We start from the raw sequence: 18954 nt of genomic DNA, 5'->3' as shown, positions 1-18954 counted from the left end.
GTGCCCTTTTAAAGGGAACCTGAATTCAAAGCGTACACTCTTCTCTAAAAGATAAGCAACAGCTTATTAATCTTTATAGAAATACATTTCTTTGTTACAGTTGATACAAATCCTGCAATAAATCTGCAGCGCGTATACTTCCTGCTCTAATGGAAGCAGACATAGGGTTAACATCCTGAGTGCTCCGCGCGAAGTGCCCATTAAAGCCTTTGGGACTTAGCACGCGCATAGGACTTTCCACGCGGTACTTAGCACTCGATCTGATTGCGAAAACCGGTGCTAACCTACTTAGCACCCTGGTTAGTGTGCCTAAAGACTTTAGACATGCTAAGTAGGTTAGCACCGCATAGTGAATCAAGCCCATAATCTCTTACCCACCCTATTTTAAAAGAACAGGCAAATGTTTGTGATTTCATGGGGGCAGCCAACTTTTCTTTTTCATTACAACACGATTGCTGGACTGCGCTCTCCACTTCCTATAACAATAGAAGATTGCACATAGCGTAACTCTGTATGCATTAATTCACACACCACCCGTGTTTCAGTGATACAAAGTGCAGCACACGTGACCACACACTCCTTCTTTGATTCTGCTCACCGGATTGTCACCACCTCAGAAAACAGGTGGATCTATCATTTGAACATATTCCACAAGGCACTTTCTCAAATCTTCACCTTTTCTTTAATTTGAACATTTTCCTCCAATAAAAACACATAAGAACACAATAGTGTGATACTGTTAAAACTTAGCCAAACGCCCGCGCACTGACTGCGCACTCACGTGATTGATTCTTGTAATCAAGCACATCAGATAGCAACAGCGAGGTCTGCCCGGCAATTGGATGGATGGATGAGCGGCGTCCCAACTCCCCCTCCCCCTTCGCGGGAATCCGGCTGCTATTACGGCGTTTGAATCTCGTTCTCCGTACTCCTGATAGTTCCAGTGTAGTAACGTCAGACGCGCTGGACATAGCTCCGCCCTACGCGTTTCGACCAATCGGTCTCATCAGGGGCTGACGTCACCAGCGCGTCATAGTCCCTTTATACTGTTAAGTCCCTCCCCCGGATTTCAATTGGGCGCTCCGTCTTATTAAAAGTGGGCTTCAACAAAATGGATACCGCTACGCTGCTGTGAATACTACCCCGCTGCTTACACAGAGGTCCATAATTAGGCAGACATCGCTGTTTAACAAAGTCCCAACATCACTTAAAACAAATTAAAACAATATCGGTAAAAATACAATAAAAAATATAATACAATAAAATACATAGATTATTTCCTACCTACGGCTCACAGATCAATCACCATCTGGAATTCAATCCAGTGCTCCTTTCATATATTGCACTTGTCTCCCTCTTGTGGTCTAATAGCAGAATTATTCACAGTGTTTATATCTCATTAAGCATCCTCCCACCTTGTTTACACTGTGTGATTATGATGCTACTACATTGTTTTGTGTATATTTTATGTATATTTTTTTATTTTCATCCCACCCATACTATTTCCTCCCTCCTTCATGTGTATGCCACCTTCCCCATCTGAGATTCACACCGCATACCCAAAGTTAAAGATCATTATTAATATAACAATTTAAATCGAACTCAATATTCAGTCCTCCCGGGTGCATAGCTTTTAAATTGTAAATCCACTTCCCTTCTGCCTTTGAAATCTCCCTAACCATATTGCATCCCCTCCACTTTTTCACATATTTTTCTACTCCCATAAATTTCAGGAGGCTTGGATTTGATCCATGTGCCATCCTAAAATGATTTGAAACACTATGTGTTTGAAGACCCTTAGAAATGTTATAAATGTGTTGCCCAATTCGTTTATGTAGTGCCCTTGTGGTTCTGCCCACGTATTCCATCCCACAGGGGCACCATAATATATACACCACACCCGCACTATTGCAAGTTATACATTGTTTTATATCCCATACAGTTCCTGTATTTCTAGATGTCATTTCCTGGCCCCTAACTGGTTTGGCCTCTCTACAACCCCTACATCCCCTACATGGGAAAAAACCCTTTTGTCCCAGAAGGTCCCCAGTTTGTATCACAGGAGGTTCTATGTAGCTGGTTACTAATTTTGATTTCAAGTTAGGGGCCTTCCTATAAATGAAACTAGGTCTCTCTGGTAGTGCCTTTTTTAGAACATTATCAAGATGTAATATATTCCAGTGTTTCTTTACAATATTTTCTATATCTCGGTGCTGACTATTGAAATCCAATAATACATCAAATTCCCCCGCCTTGTTTCTAGGTCCAGCCTTATCTTGCAATAATTCCTCTCTATTCATGGCTGCCACTTTATCTACTTCTAGCTCCAACTCCCTTACATTATATCCCTTTTCACAAAAATAGGTAGTCTATAAAACGGTTCCATGCCACTATGTTCTCCCCCCCCCCTAGATTGTAAGAACTCTTGTTCCCACTGCCCCATGTACAAATTGGCTACGCTCGGGGCAAACTTCGCCCCCATAGTGCAGCCTGTTCTCTGCACATAGTATTCCCCTTGATACCAAAAATAATTATGTGAAAGGCAATATTGTAACAGTTCCACCAGGAAATATATTTGTGGCCCCTTAAGATCTCCCCCTCTCTGGAGGACGTCCTTAACAATTCGTAGGCCCTTTTGATGGGGTATTACTGTGTACAGGGATGTAACATCCCCTGTCACCAGCAAGTCCCCAGGCATTAATTTTATATCTTTGATTTTTTGTAAAAGATGCTTTGTGTCCCTTAAAAGGTAAGGTAATTTGGACACTTCAGGTTGCAAAAAAAAATCTATGTACTCCCCTAGTCTTTGTGTGAGGGATCCCATCCCACTTATTATTAGTCTTCCTTGCGGGTTATTTGTATCCTTGTGTATCTTTGGATTTAAATAAATAACTGGTATACGGGGGTTCGTGGGGAGCAGGTATTTTAGTTCGTCTGTGGACAGTATTCCCTCCTTCTCACCTTCAAGTAATTTAGTTTTTAGGGAATTCTTATATTCAATGGTGGGGTCTTTTCTCAAGATTCCATATGTTGTTTCATCACTGAGAATTCTGGTCATTTCACTCTTATATTGCTGTTTATTCATGATGACCAAACCCCCCACCTTTATCCGCTGGCTTTAGAATGAGATTTTTTTCCTGGACCAATGTCTGGATCTGCTCTCCATACCTCTTATTATTCCTCTGTTTTTTTACCTCTAGTGCCTCCAGGTCATTCAGTACAGCCCTCTTAAAGGTCTCTATAGTTCCCCCTTTAGTTTGGTCTTGTGGATTAAACCGTGATCTATTTTTTAATTTTGTGTGCACATATTCCTGTGATACCTCATTTGCTCTCGTCATTGGTCCTTGTTTGCTTAGGAAGTACTTTTTTTTATATTTAAAGTCCTGACATATTTATTTACCCCTAAGTAAGTCTCAAATTTATTCAGTCTCTTGGGTGGGGCGAAATTAAGGCCTTTGTCCAACATAGATAATTGTTCATTGTTGAGGGGTACACCACTGATATTAAAAATCCCTCCTCCTTTTGGCCTCATCTTAACCTGTTGCTCCCCCCCCCCTTTTTCCCCGTTTCCTCCTCCTCAGTCGTTCTTGTTTTGTGTATATCGCTGGTCCCATATTTCTCTCTGGTCCAGTCCTAAAAAATGTTCATCATAATCGCTCTGATCCTCAGCCTCATCCAGGCCTTGATATCTGTTCCTTAAGGGAACCTTCTTTTTCATGGGGCAGCCATCTTTTTGTTTGAAAGGAGGTGACAGGGAGCATGAGACACAATTCCAACTGTCCTGTGTCCTGATCACCCCTCCCAGCTGCGCGTGGTAGGCTTCAAATCTCAAATTCAAAACTACAACAACAACAAAAGAATTGCACCAAAACAGCAGAGCGAGAACAACAACATCAGAAATCCCATCATGCTTTACACAGCATCAGGGGGAAAATGCTTGGGCAGTTTTCTTCTGTGCAGCTAAAAATGAGGCTTGGGTAAGAGAAACAAAGTTCTGATGCTGGTAAAGAAACACCATGGCCTTGATTCACTAACCGGCACTAAGCCGGTTAGTATGCCTTATTACTTAGTAGGCACAAACTACAGCGCTAACCTTATCTGAGGTTAGTGTGCCTTATCTGAGGTTAGTGTGCCTTATCTGAACTTAGTGCCCCTTAAGTAGCTTTGTGCACACTAAAAGATGCACAAAGCTACATCGCGCACTGCACCGTGCGCACAGCGTAATGCATCGATCTTTGCGCGCGGTGCGACAATAACGTCACACCCGCTATACTGCGTATGATGCGACCGTAAGGTCGCATAGGTTGTGACGATAACGGTGCACTGATGCGCCGTTTAGGTCGCATCATGTACAGTATAGTGGGTGCGATGTTATCGTGCGGTGCGTGATGTAGCTTTGTGCATCTTTTAGTGTGCACAAAGCTACTTAAAGAGACACTGAAGCGGAAAAATATGATGATATTATGATTTGTATGTGTAGCACAGCTAAGAAATAAAACATTAAGATCAGATACATCAGTCTAATTGTTTCCAGTACAGGAAGAGTTGAGAAACTCCAGTTGTTATCTCTATGCAAACAAGCCATTAAGCTCTCCGACTAAGTTAGTCGTGGAGAGGGCTGTTATCTGACTTTTATTATCTCAACTGTTCCTGGACTATTTACTTTTCCTCTGCTAGAGGAGAGGTCATTACTTCACAGACTGCTCTGAAAGACTCATTTTGAATGCTGAGTGTTGTGTAATCTGCACATATTATAGAATGATGCAATGTCAGAAAAAACACTATATACCTGAAAATGAAAGTATGAGAATATTTTCTTTGCTGCTAATCTTCTAGTAATTATTCATAGTACACAACCAATTCACTATATCATTTATTTTTTTTCGCTTCAGTGTCTCTTTAAGAGGCCCTAAGTTCAGATAAGGCACACTAACCTCAGATAAGGCACACTAACTCAGATAAGGCACGCTAACTCAGATAAGGCACACTAACTCAGATAAGGCACACTAACCTCAGATAAGGCACACTAACTCAGATAAGGCACACTAACCTCAGATAAGGCACACTAACTCAGATAAGGCACACTAACCTCAGATAAGGCACACTAACCTCAGATAAGGCACACTAACTCAGATAAGGCACACTAACTCAGATAAGGCACACTAACCTCAGATAAGGCACACTAACTCAGATAAGGCACACTAACCTCAGATAAGGCACACTAACCTCAGATAAGGCACACTAACTGGCTTAACGCCCGGTTAGTGAATCAAGCCCCAAGCCTTTTTAGTGCTGCTCAGTAGTTTTTTAGATCTGGAGGTTCACTTTAACAAAATTCAAATATTATAGCTCCAAGAATAACTACAAAGGAGATTGTGTTTGTTTAGATGCTTTAAGACAATGCAGTCTCGTGTATCATCCTTTCATTTTGCTTTGTAGATGGTAGGACAGATCGGCTTTCTGTAAATTCCTTTGGAAATTACCTCTGTCTAACCTATGGCTCATTGTGCTTACAGAGCTGTTTGCATGCTTGTGTTGTACTGAATAGTAATCATTTATTTGACAAGACAGGGAAACTGCAGTTAATAAAGTAAAATCAATCAGGTGCACAGACAGTAAGGGGAAGGTCTCTTCTGCTTAGAAGCGTTATCACACTGTATCTGTTAGCATCTCCCATGTAGTGCAATCTTTGGGGACACAACAACGCTGAAAGTAAATAAGTGAATGAGACTCTGGATTGGGTGGATTTATTCTGTATGGTAGGACAACTTGACAGAAACATTTAAGTTGTACAGTTAAAGTGTACCGGAGATCAAAAGATGTAAAGAATTGATACTTACCCGGGGCTTCCTCCAGCCCCATAAGTACATGTGAGTCCCTCGGCGTCCTCCCGCGGTCTTCCGCTCAGCCACAATCAGCCCTGGTAACTGGCTCAGTCGGGTTCAGTCTGGGTCTTCTGCGCATACGTGGACCTCACACGTATGTACAGTAGACCCGGACTGACATGATTGAGCAGCAGACCGCGGGAGGATGGCGAGGGACTCACATGCGCTTATGGGGCTGGAGGAAGCCCCGGGTAAGCATCACTTGTTTAGAGAGACTCTGTAACACAATTTTCAGCCTTATTTCTTCTATCCTATAAGTTCCTACACCTGTTCTAATGTTGATCTGTCTTACTGCAGCCTTTTCTAGTTGCACAGTCACTGTAATATCTCTGTTAGATAATCTAATCTTCTTTCCTTTGCCGGCTTTGGCCTCGACTCATAAAGCATTACCGCATGCGTTATCGCCCAAGCGGTAAATTACCGCATGGTATGTTGTTGATAGTGGATTCATAAAATTAATGCGTGTTTTACGCATGTTTTACCGTATGCGGTAATAGTGCGATAATGAAACCGTTGTTTGTGTCGGTAAACTGAATGAAGTGTATTCATGAAAAAAAAAGGGGAGTAAGGAAGCGATAAATAACATGTTGTTATCGCCAACAAAGACCTGGTGAGTTTGCTCTACACAGTAGCATTTTGGTGACAAATGGAGCCCTTTCAACCTAATGTTATGGAATTTTTAAGGATAGAGAGGAGGAAATGTAGAAGGGTGGTTGTAATATCACCCAGGGTGTTTAGAAATCATACAGAGGTAGATAATTTATAAGAATAATTATAATATATATATATATATATATATATATATATATATATATATATATATATATATATATATCGCTTCAATTGTCCTTTAAAGATTGAACCAGGCTTTTAAAGTGGAGCTCTTGCACAGGACAGTTTGAAAACATGGAGAAATGCACCCTGTATGTATTTACAGAGTTTAGCCTGTCTAATTCCACCTCATTTGTGTCTAATCACAAGTTGTAATTTGATATCTCCTCTGTGTCGCATGACTGCCACGACAGAGATGGCAGATAAGTGCATTTGAAAGCACTGGATGCTAACAATATGTCTGCTTCCATGAATCAGGAAGTAGAAACTGTGCAGATTTATTTTAGGATTTATATCAGCTGTAACAAAGAAATGATTTTCTTTAAAGATCACTAAGCTGTTGCATACCTTTCAGTGCACAGAGGAAGTTCTGAGTTCATGTCCCCTTTAAAAGGGCACTAACAAAATTTTAAACTAACCTATAAAAACAACAGGTACCATAGACTAAGAAGAAGGGGAGATCCACACAATGCCTTAAAGTGAACCTCCGGACTAAAAATCGACTCAGCAGAACTGAAAAGGCTTTGTGTTTCTTTAACAGTTTCACAGCATCAGAACTTAGTTTCTCTTATACAAGCCTCATTTTTAGCTGCACAGAAGAAAACTGCCCGGGCTTTTTTCCCCTGATGCTGTGCAAAGCATGATGGGATTTCTGATATTGTTGTTCTTGTTCTGCTGTTTTGGTGCAATTTTTTTTTTTTACATTTTGAATTTGACATTTGAAGCCTAGCGTGTGCAGCTGGGAGGGGTGATCAGGACACTGGACAGTTGGAACTGTGTCTCCTGCTCCCTGTCACCTCCTTTCAACCAAAAAGATGGCTGCCCCCATGACAAAGATGGCAGCCCCCATGAATCACAAACATTTGCCTGTTCTTTAAAAACAGGGCGGGTAAGAGATTATATTACCTATCTATTCTAATTAACATAACTAATGTAACTTGATGACAGTATGTTTGTTTAGGCTGAAGTTCCCCTTTAAAGAAACACTATTTATACCCACGTGTTCTAAAATGACAATGTACAAATAATGTCTAAGTAGTTGTGTAAACATTTTCTTACTTTTCATGTTAAATGTCAGAGGCAAAAGCTTTAATTCATTGTGTGTAGATTTTAGGTGCATATGGAATGTCTCATTTGCATAGGCAACTTTCTGCAGTCTGACATGCTAAGAACTATGTAATATTAAAGCAGAGTTATATGAATTCAAAAGCCTCAAATCAAATCAAAACAAAAGGTATTAGGTTTCACACACACAATTACAAATGTTTATGTTGCACATAAGATACATTTCCGCTGCTCTCTGTGAGAGAAAGCTCTGCCTGTTTCTGATGGAGCTCTCTGCACACACAGGGTTAACAGATGCACTGTGAGGGAATTCCCCCCTCCTCTCAAAGGCTGATTCTGGCATCAGATTAGAGCAGACTGCCATCAGAAAGGAATTAGATAACAGTAAACAAAGAGATACAGATTCAAATGCATACACCAGTACCTAGCAGCACTTCCCAAACATTTCCTATCTCAATTGAAAAAGAAACATGTTAACCATTTTAGCCACGCGGACGTGAGCTTCACGTCCGCAGTGGCAGCAGCTAGAGCTGCAGGGATGCACTAGTCATGTCCCTGCAGTTGCGGAGGTCTGTGCGCGATCCTGCGGGCAGATGCCTGCGAGCGCGCTGCTGCTGCTAGCAGGGGAATTTGCTGCAGGGGACAAAAGTCCCCTGTGCCAATCCGAGCATGTCCGCCGAGAATAATAGACAGTTTTTGCTCAAGATGGAGCTCCCGCCGTCATTTCCGCTGGTTTTCAACGCCTGATCATTAAATTTATGAATGGAAACAATGTTTCCATTCATAATCTCCCCGCCGCTGCTGTGATCGGAGGCTTCCGATGGAAGCCTACGTCACTTTCCCTTGTTACAATGTAACAATACATTGTATCCTATGTAGCGTAATTGTACGCTCAGCGGGGACATCTTGTGGCCAAATAGTAAAATACACCTCCTGACTATAGGGGAAAAAAATAATATCTATGTCAAGAGGGCCTCTTATTATTAAATAATGGGCTCAAAATTAGTGATGGATGTAAAACTGAAAAAATGCACCTTTATTTCTAAATAAAATATTGTCGACATACATTATACTAGGGATATAATTTTACCGTTGCAATAACCGAGACAAATGGGCAAATAAAATGTGTGGATTTTAATTACGGTAGCATGTATTATTTTAAAACTATAATGGCTAAAAACTAAGAAATAATGATTTTTTTTGTATTATTCCTGTCAAAATGCATTTAGAATAAAATAATTTTTAACATAATGAACCACCCAAAGAAAGCCTAATTGGTGGCGGAAAAAATAAGGTATAGATCATTTCTGTGCGATAAGTAGTAATAAAGTTATTGGGGAATTAAAGGGAGGAGCGCTGAAAGGGGAAAATTCCTCTCGTTCATAAGATAAAAAATACCCGCGGGCTGAAATGGTTAATAAATAGTGTTCCTTTAGAAAATTTTATTATGTCCAACAGGGGTGTAACAACACTCCTCTGGTCCCCACAGCAGACATATAAGCATGGGGCCCCTATAGCACCTTTTCTTTAAAGGTTATGATGCTGTTGTGAAGCTTTTAGAGCAGTGAGGATGTTCTGAGTTCAGGTACGCTTTAACAAAAGTGGAGTTGCATTGTTAAAGGGTGCTGTGGTGACCATTTAGGCCTCTTGCACACTGCAAGTGATTCCGATTCAGATTCCGCTTTTTAATCAGTTTTTACATCCGATTCCGATTCCGATTTGCAGTTTGCTCCCTGCACACTGCAAATCGTAATCTGAATCGGATGTAAAAACTGATTAAAAAGCGGAATCGGAATCGGAATCACTTGCAGTGTGCAAGAGGCCTTAAACTTCTTTTTAATAGACTCATGCCTTAGACAAGCTTTACCTACTCTTTGGATTCAATATATTTTCCAGCAGTAACAATAATAAATGATCTTTACTCTTCCCACAGGTGGCACTTTAACAATTATTGTGCAGGCCACTAAAGAAAAGTTCGGTAAGATCCTGTTGAAAAATATGTTACAATTATCAATCATCTCCACTGGGAAATTATTCTACACCTTAGGTAAAAAAAAAGAAGAAGAGAAATTGCAGCAGTGTGTAACCCGTCCGCGCAGTGACACAATGGGGAATGGAGCAATGGAGGCTGCGGGGCAAACCACATATTAGTAAATTGGTCTCGTAATTGTGACTTGGATTTTCATATCTTCCAGGAATAGGTTACATTAAATCAGCCAGTCCCTAAACCATTTATAGATTCCCATAGCCTTTTTTTTTTATTATCCAAGAACAAAACCCTATGTCTACTACTATAAGTGGAACAATAAACTCAAAGTGATTTTATTTCATTTTGACCAGGTTAAGAATATATATATATATATATATATATATATATATATATATATATATATATATATATATATACATATATATATATATATATATATATAGTGGCTTGCAAAAGTATTCAGCCCCCTTGAAGTTTTCCACATTTTGTCACATTACTGCCACAAAAATGAATCAATTTTATTGGAATTTTACGTGAAAGGCCAAAACAAAGTGGTGTACACGTGAGAAGTGGAACAAAAATCATACATGATTCCAAACATTTTTTACAAATCAATAACTGCAAAGTGGGGTGTGCGTAATTATTCAGCCCCCTATGGTCTAAGTGCAGTCAGTTGCCCATAGACATTGCCTGATGAGTGCTAATGACTAAATAGAGTGCACCTGTGTGTAATCTAATGTCAGTACAAATACAGCTGCTCTGTGACGGCCTCAGAGGTTGTCTAAGAGAATCTTGGGAGCAACAACACCATGAAGTCCAAAGAACACACCAGACAGGTCAGGGAAAAAGTTATTGAGAAATTTAAAACAGGCTTAGGCTACAAAAAGATTTCCAAAGCCTTGAACATCCCATGGAGCACTGTTCAAGCGATCATTCAGAAATGGAGGGAGTATGGCCCAACTGTAAACCTACCAAGACAAGGCCATCCACCTAAACTCACAGGCCGCACAAGGAGAGCGCTAATCAGAAATGCAATCAAGAGGCCCATGGTGACTATGCACGAGCTGCAGAGATCTACAGCTCAGGTGGGGGAATCTGTCCATAGGACAACTATTAGTCGTGCACTGCACAAAGTTTGCTCTTATGGAAGAGTGACAAGAAGAAAGCCATTGTTAACAGAAAAGCAAAGTCCTGTTTGCACTTTGCCACAAGCCATGTGGGGGACACAGCAAACATGTGGAAGAAGCTGCTCTGGTCAGATCGGACCAAAATGGAACTTTTTGGCCAAAATGCAAAATGCTATGTGTGGCAGAAAACTAACACTGCACATCACTCAGAACACACCTGTCAAATATGGTGGTGGCAGCATCATGCTCTGGGGGTGCTTCTCTTCAGAAGGGACAGGGAAGCAGGTCAGAGTTGATGGGAAGATGGATGGAGCCAAATACAGGGCAATCTTGGAAGAAAACCTCTTGGAGTCTGCAAAAGACTTGAGACTGGGGCGGAGGTTTACCTTCCAGCAGGACAACGACCCTAAACATAAAGCCAGGGCAACAATGGAATGGTTTAAAACAAAACATATCAAGTGTTAGAATGGCCCAGTCAAAGTCCAGATCTAAATCCAATAGAGAATCTGTGGCAAGATCTGAAAACTGCTGTTCACAAACGCTGTCCATCTAATCTGACTCAGCTGGAGCTGTTTTGCAAAGAAGAATGGGCAAGGATTTCAGTCTTTAGATGTGCAGAGCTGGTAGAGACATACCCTAAAAGAATGGCAGCTGTAATTGCAGCAAAAGGTGGTTCTACAAAGTATTGACTCCGGGGGCTGAATAATTACGCACACCCCACTTTGCAGTTATTGATTTGTAAAAAATGTTTTGAATAATGTATGGTTTTCGTTCTACTTCTCACGTGTACACCACTTTGTATTGGTCTTTCACGTGGAATTACAATAAAATTGATTCATGTTTGTGGCAGTCATTTTCAAGGGGGCCGAATACTTTTGCAAGCCACTGTGTATATATATATATATATATATATATATATATATATATATATATATATATATATATATATATATATATATATATATATATATATATATATACCTCTCACTACACTGTAGTGGGAAGAATATAAAGGCAGCCATATTTATTTCCTTATAAACAATACCAGTTGCCTGGCTGTCCTGCTGATACTCTGCCTCCAATACTTTTAGCCGTAGATCGAGGTCTGGCGCGGCTAGAGGGAGGGAGGGAGGGAGCGGCGGCTAGAGGGGTTGAATGGCGGCGCCTGGGTGCAATGCACCCGCAGCACCCGCCCAGGCTCGGCCCTGCCTGCACTATACGACTGCACTAGAGGCTTCCTGAGCCTAGATGCTTCCCTCTCCTTAGGTAACTGATTTTTTTTTTTACCTGAGATCTCTTTATGACATTTTAGGCCACCTAGATATTAGCACACTGTAGCTACTGCAGGTGCTTTTTCCTCAAGATTGACTGTGTGAACTCTGCTTGTTGCAGATTATTTTCCAAGCCCCCCAAGACAATGCCTATTCATTTTTTTCTGTATCTCATTTATAACTATATATAGCATCAAGCTGGTTCAGAAACAGTGATGGTTCTGTGAGAAGAAGGGCGGGCAATTTTAAATTATATCTTGCATTGTATAATTTAAATTTGCGTTGCATTTGTCTATTGTGTAGCAACCTTCTACTCCACTTCTCTTGAACAATTCTGATGTTTCTGCTTCATGCAGCTCGGATACGAAATTTTTTGAAACTACTGAGAAGCGATTAAATGATGGATCTTTCTAGCATTAATGTTATTCAGTCTTGCATTCTAATATTAAGCATTCTAATAATACAAATAATGATGATAATGATAATAATACTGTGCTCACAAGTAAACCTTTATCAAACCAAGGCAATTTAAGCTAACCTTGATAAAATTCTATGTAATAAGGCTTTACCATCATTGTTGTCAGTAGATTTGCTAAATACTGATGTAGATTTTTTACATTATATACAAACAGTTGTCTTTCTTGATTTAAAACGGAACTGAAATGACAACAATAAAAGTGTTTGACTTACCTAGGGCTTCTGCCACCCCTTGCAGCCTTCCTGTCCCACGGCGGTCCTCTGCGTTCCTCTGTTCTCCCGCCGCCAGCTACTTTCGGTTACGTTGACTCGGCAACTGTGCCTGCGCGCCCTGGGCCACAAGTATATTTCTCCGCAATAGCATCTTGCGCTATTAGCACAGAACACTATTGCAGGCAGGAAAGATACAGGTGGCTTGCGGTCGACTTACAAGTTGACTGTACGACAATATCTCCTTGGTTTAACACAAAATCCCCCACGGACAGAACTTGAGCTGATGTCCTCCTTAGTGGATGCGGTTGACCATGCGTCCTTTTTATTTCCTCTTTCTGTGTCGCTAGCAGCCTTAGGCTCGGTTCACATTAGGCTGTTTTCAGTCTACATTCCACTCCGATGAGCGGAACGCAGCAGCCGCAGCAATGCTTTCCCTATGAGAAAGTTCCGCTTTGGTCCGTTCCCTGCGTTCCGCTCATCAGAGCGGATGTTCCCGACATGTCGGGACCTTGCTTTCCCGCTCCGCTCACGGAGTACAACACAAGCGTACGGGCGGATGCGTCCTAATGTGAACCCGGCCTTAGGGGTAAAGCCCACTTACACCACTTCTGCAGTGCTTGCTGACCGCCTGCAATCAGTAAAGTGCAGTGCCAAAGGAACTCTATGAAGAGAGTTCCACAGCAGCATTGCGATTGCAAAAGCGCTGCCTGCACAAATGTTGCAATTTTCTTAAAGTGATCACTATACAAGGCAATGAGGGCCTTTTCGCTCCATGAATCACAGGGAAAATTGCTCTATCAGGCACCTGGCCTTAGGAAAAACTATATAAGCAATTAGTTTGTGGCCAATTCTGCTCTACATTTGGCTCCATACTATTGTCTGAAATTATTGTTACTGTTGGACTGTTCAAAAACCCTTCTGCCCATACCCTGCCTTGCAAGGTTCTGGCAGCACTCCTGTCTTCCCAGCCTCAATCCTTATATCTTGCACATTTTGGACCTGCGTGTAACCGAGTGCTGGGATGAAGGATAAAGTTGTCCCTTGGTTGAGCGGTGATGCATCTTGTAGGGTGAAAACTGCAGTGGAGATTAGGACATGAGAGGACATGGGCACTTAAGAGATCCATAGGCTTCACAACTTTTTTTGTGCTATCTTAAAGTGCATCCTGGGCAGTAACTTCCAAATTCCCGCATGAATAATTAGATGCACATAGCAGGATGCATTGCAACTCATTGTCAAAACCTGTGTAGTATGTAGATATGAACTTATTTTTTTGTAATTAAAAAGATAATTTCACCTGAACTTAAGTTAAAAGTGTTTGCAGGCAATTAACAAGTGAACATGGGCCCATGAGGTTGGAAGCAAAAGTTCAGATCTAGTTTCCCAATCCAGATTAGTATTACTATCCTCATACATCAGAAAGGACTTGTACATGGCATTTGCTTCAATACATGTTAATGCTTAATCTGATTCATATTAGGTTAATGAATTCAACCTCCCCCCCATTGATCTCCCCTAACATAGGTACAAGCCCATTGCATGACCAATATGAGCAGATATATTCAAATGTTCATCAAAAATAATAGATTGCTCATTGTATTTCCCTCTGATTTATATAGAGCCATCTTTTCCACGGTGCTTTACAGAGCAAAGAAACAAACATGGGTACATAAAAATACAGACACTGGTCAGTACTGCTAAGGGCTCGTTTTCATTGCAGCACAGGTGGCCGTGCATTGCACAGGGTTCCCCCAGAGGTGGCGCTTGCAATCCCATTAATTTATTATGAATGGGATAATGGCGCAAATGAGCGCTGAATCACAGCACATGTATGAAAGCAACAGACAGTGCAGTCTATGCACTCTCTGATGTACCTGCGATCGCATTTCCATAAGCGCTGCTAAAACCTGCGTATCTAAATGAGCCCTAAATCAGTGTAAGACTATCTTACATAATAAAAAACATCGGACCTGCGTCTGTGGGCTGCATTCATGCCAGGCACTGAATGCGCAGGTGTGGAGCATCGGCGGTTACCACGTGCACAGACATTTGTGGGTGTGGGATGTGGGCTTGTGCCGCATGCTGTCAGGCGGAGGATGGGGCGTGTGCAAGTGCTTTGCTTCCAGCACCCATTTTTGAAATGGGCCTAATTGCCTAATAGTGATGATCGCAATCTGCAAATTACGATTACGCGAAATTCCACATATTTTTCCGTAATTACGCATACACTTAATTACAAATTCGTAATGCATAGTTACATAGTTATTTTGGTTGAAAAAAGACATACGTCCATCGAGTTCAACCAGTATATTGACTTTGTGTAATCAGTCATAATTACGCATGAATTTAAGTGTAATTTACGGGAATCCTCTGGATGATCTTTTTCCTACAGTGCCCTTTAACAAAAAAATGTACAGCAAGACTCACAAGTAGAGCAGCATGGATTACACAAGCTACGTCAGCGTTACCCAGATACTGTGGTTTGCGCTAACTGTGCAACGCACAACATAGACTACATGAGTAATGGTAAAATTGCAGTGTGCTCCCTGTGCACAACTTTAATGAACATGACTAATAGCACAACGTAGATCAGATTGAATCCCAGCACGAAGGGTCCCACTCGCAGACACCTAAAGGAACGCTGGATTCATGCAAAGAGAAAAATGTATGCAATCTAGGCAAAGCAGTGGAAGCCCCACTCACAGACGTCCAAGCAGTAACACGGCAGGGTAAAGGCAGTAGCTATTGCAGAAATGGTGAAACAACAGATTGCAGTTTTAGGGTCTTTTTCCACTACCCTGTGATTTGCCATTTGATTCTGATCACAAATCACTAGGTACATTAAACTAATGGAAACTGCAGCAGCAATTTCCATTAGTGCGATCCGATTGTGATGCAATATTGGTCCAAGTGCAATCGTCGTCCTCTTGCGTTTTTGATGAGATTGAGCTCTACTATAGTAGCTCAATAGCAATCGCATGGTGGAAATTGAAAAGCGATTGCGATTGCATTTCATAGTGGAAAAGAGCCCTTAAAGCGGATCCGAGATGAAAAAGTAACTATAACAAGTAACTTGTCTATATATCTTATATAAAGTTTAGATAGTTTACACAGCAAATCTAGCTACAAACAGCTTTAATAGAATACGATTGAGTATTCCTGTGATACAATGACAGCAGCCGTGTTGTTTGTGTACATTACACAGAGGCAGGCTTATCTGCATCTTGAGCAAAAAAACCTAATACTCCTCCCTCTCCCTCAGAAATCTCTGGCTAGTAATACCTCCCCCTCCTCCTGCCCAGACTGAGCTCCCATGAGCCCTTGCTGAAAGTGCCTTGGCTCTCTGAAAACCTGTGGGTGTGGCTTCTTGAGTTTATAGGGAATTAGAGTATTAAGACAAAAATAAAAAAGTATTTGGCTTGAGGAATGCCCTATAAACAATAGGAAAGGAACACAATTATGCAATGAGTAAAAGTTCATCTCGGATCCACTTTAAACAGTTTTAAGCATGCAAGGTAAGCGTTGCTGTTTGGCACGCATATGAAGCAGTCAGCTTTTAAGCAGGGTGAAAAGTTCCAGACAGCCAGACAGCTACAGTATTTGCCTTAGTTTATACGTATTACTTCCACAGCCGTATTCAAATCCAATACTCGGCTGGGGTTCCGAAGCACTGCTGTGCTGAATACTGTTAGTCCAGTCTTTCTATGGTTGCTGATCATAGTTAGCATGCAGGCGACAGCATAGCAGCAGTATCCCTTGCAGGTTATGGAGTAGCATGGGACGCCAAAAGCGCCTACATTCAGGATGTCCACTCAACCTGCCAGTCAGGAGTGTGATGTCGGAGGTCTCCTAGCTCCGCCCACCTTAAAAGTACGTAGTGATATAACATCAGATGGAAGCCTTGTAGACTTGAAGATTCATCTCTCGGCTGAGCACAGGCTGAGCTCATTGTTCTTCTTCTTACACCTCCTATTACTTTCTGCCTCTCACCCTCATCTCTCCGCCCCCTTCCATAGCAACATCATTTGATCACTTTAGACTGTAAAGAGTCAAAATTCATAATAGAAAAACAACAATAGACAAATATAGATACATAATTACTTAAGGCAGATGCAGAGAGAAAATTCATGTGAGAAAACAGATAAAGCATAGATGAGGAGTTGAAGCAGATAAGGGGGTGTATGCACTAAATGTTAGGCACGATGAGTAGAGCATAATGCATTGCATGTAAAGTATTACATTCTGCTCTACTCATTGACCCATATGCAATTCACTTTTTCTCCTTAGTTTTCTCCAAGTTTATATTTTTACACATTGTAAATAATGTGCTTTCTAAGCAAACAGGAAGCAAGAAAATACACTGAATACTTTTGACAGTACTTTTCCACCTACCTTGATATTTTATTTCAATTGCAGAGTGCATAAAGTTATTTTAAACAGAAGATTAAAAATTATCCCCTAGGAGAAAACTTGGGTGAAAAAGTAAATTGCATATGGGCCATTGTGTGTACTAAACTGCTTAATGCAGTTTAGTACATACAGCACACAGGGTCATATGCAATTCGAGGAGATAAGAAGCTGAAAACATGCGAGCTTCTTATCTCCTCACATCGCTCAGGATTTACCGGAAAATTCAATTACCAGTTTCACCTGAGCGATGTCCTTGCGTAAAGGAGCATAACTCAGGCGAATACTAGGTATTCGCCGAGCGATGCTCCTGTGTGGCCAGCGATGTGGAGCGAGGCATTAGTGCTGGGGAGCTGTCCTTCAGCACCACACCACTGCAGCCTCGCTCCCTGGGAGATGCGCACGCATCGTCGCAAGGCTGTTACCCGCCGCCCGTCGCCTCCTGCCGCTTGTCGCTGCTGGGAAATTCTGAAAAAACATACCTCCATCGTTCCGGCTCGCCGCATGTCCCACGCCGCTCCTCCGCTCATCTCTGTCTCTGTGAGTATTCTTGCTGGGCGCAAAGCATCTTTGAGTCTCCCGCCGGGGCTCCCCATTCATCCACTAGGTGGCCCAATGAGAATCAGCCTGATTCTCATTGGTCCAATTAGAATCAGAATGATTCTCATTGGGCCACCTAGTGGATGAAAGGGGAGCCCCGGCGGGAGACTCAAAGATGCTTTGCCGGGCTCCAATACTCACAGAGACAGAGATGAGCGGAGGTGCGGCGTGGGACATGCGGCGAGACGGGAACGATGGAGGTATGTTTTTTGTTACATTTTAAATAGGTAAGGAGTCGAAACTGACTCCTTTACCTATTTAAATCCCTGGCATCTGGGGTTTCCTTAGTAAAGGAGGCTCCCAGATGCCAAAAACAGCCCGCAGACACTGGCGATAGGTCTTTTCGCCTGCTCAGAGCAAGTGAAAAGTTAGCACCTATGTTTGGCGGGAAGCATCGCTTCCCGGGAGGTGCAAAATGCAATTGCATAGGGGGAAAGGAACTTGCTGGGCGATTATATCGCCCAAGCGAGTTCTTTTCTGCCCTGGGGGGTGTTAAATGCAATTGCATTAGGCGACCTTGCTGACGCCTATTTTAAGACCTCGCCAACACTTAGCGCTGGCGAGTTTGGTAATTGCATAGGGCCCACGGAGAGATAGTTCATGAGATAAGATGGATATGGAGAAATATTTAATAAGACAAGTTTTGTGAATCAACCCTTCAGGCACTTGGGCAGCACAGTGGTGTAGTGGTTAGCGTTCTTGCCTTGCAGCGATTGGTCCCCGGTTAGAATCCCAACCAGGGCTTTACTAGCACAGAGTTAGAGGTCTGCGCGGGTCTAAATTTTCAGACCCACACTCGCAGCCCTGCTACCCACACCCGACTCGCAACCCGCTTTCTGGTGAATCTGGTACCTGCACCCGACCCGCAGAACCACTATCTGCACTCAACCCACACCCCGATTAAAATCAAAACTGGTACCCGACCTGCATTTCGGGTAACCCGCGGGTACTCGACCTGATGCAGGCCTCTACACAGAGTTTGTATCGTCTCCCCGTGCATATGTTGGATTCCTCCAGGCACTACAGTTACCTCCTGCATCCCAAAAACAGACAGAAAAGTTAATTGGTTTCCTCCTCAATTGGCCTTA

Source organism: Hyperolius riggenbachi, chromosome 3, assembly GCF_040937935.1.
Source record: "Hyperolius riggenbachi isolate aHypRig1 chromosome 3, aHypRig1.pri, whole genome shotgun sequence".
NCBI classification, from domain to species: Eukaryota; Metazoa; Chordata; class Amphibia; order Anura; family Hyperoliidae; genus Hyperolius; species Hyperolius riggenbachi.
This window is presented reverse-complemented; position numbering follows the sequence as displayed.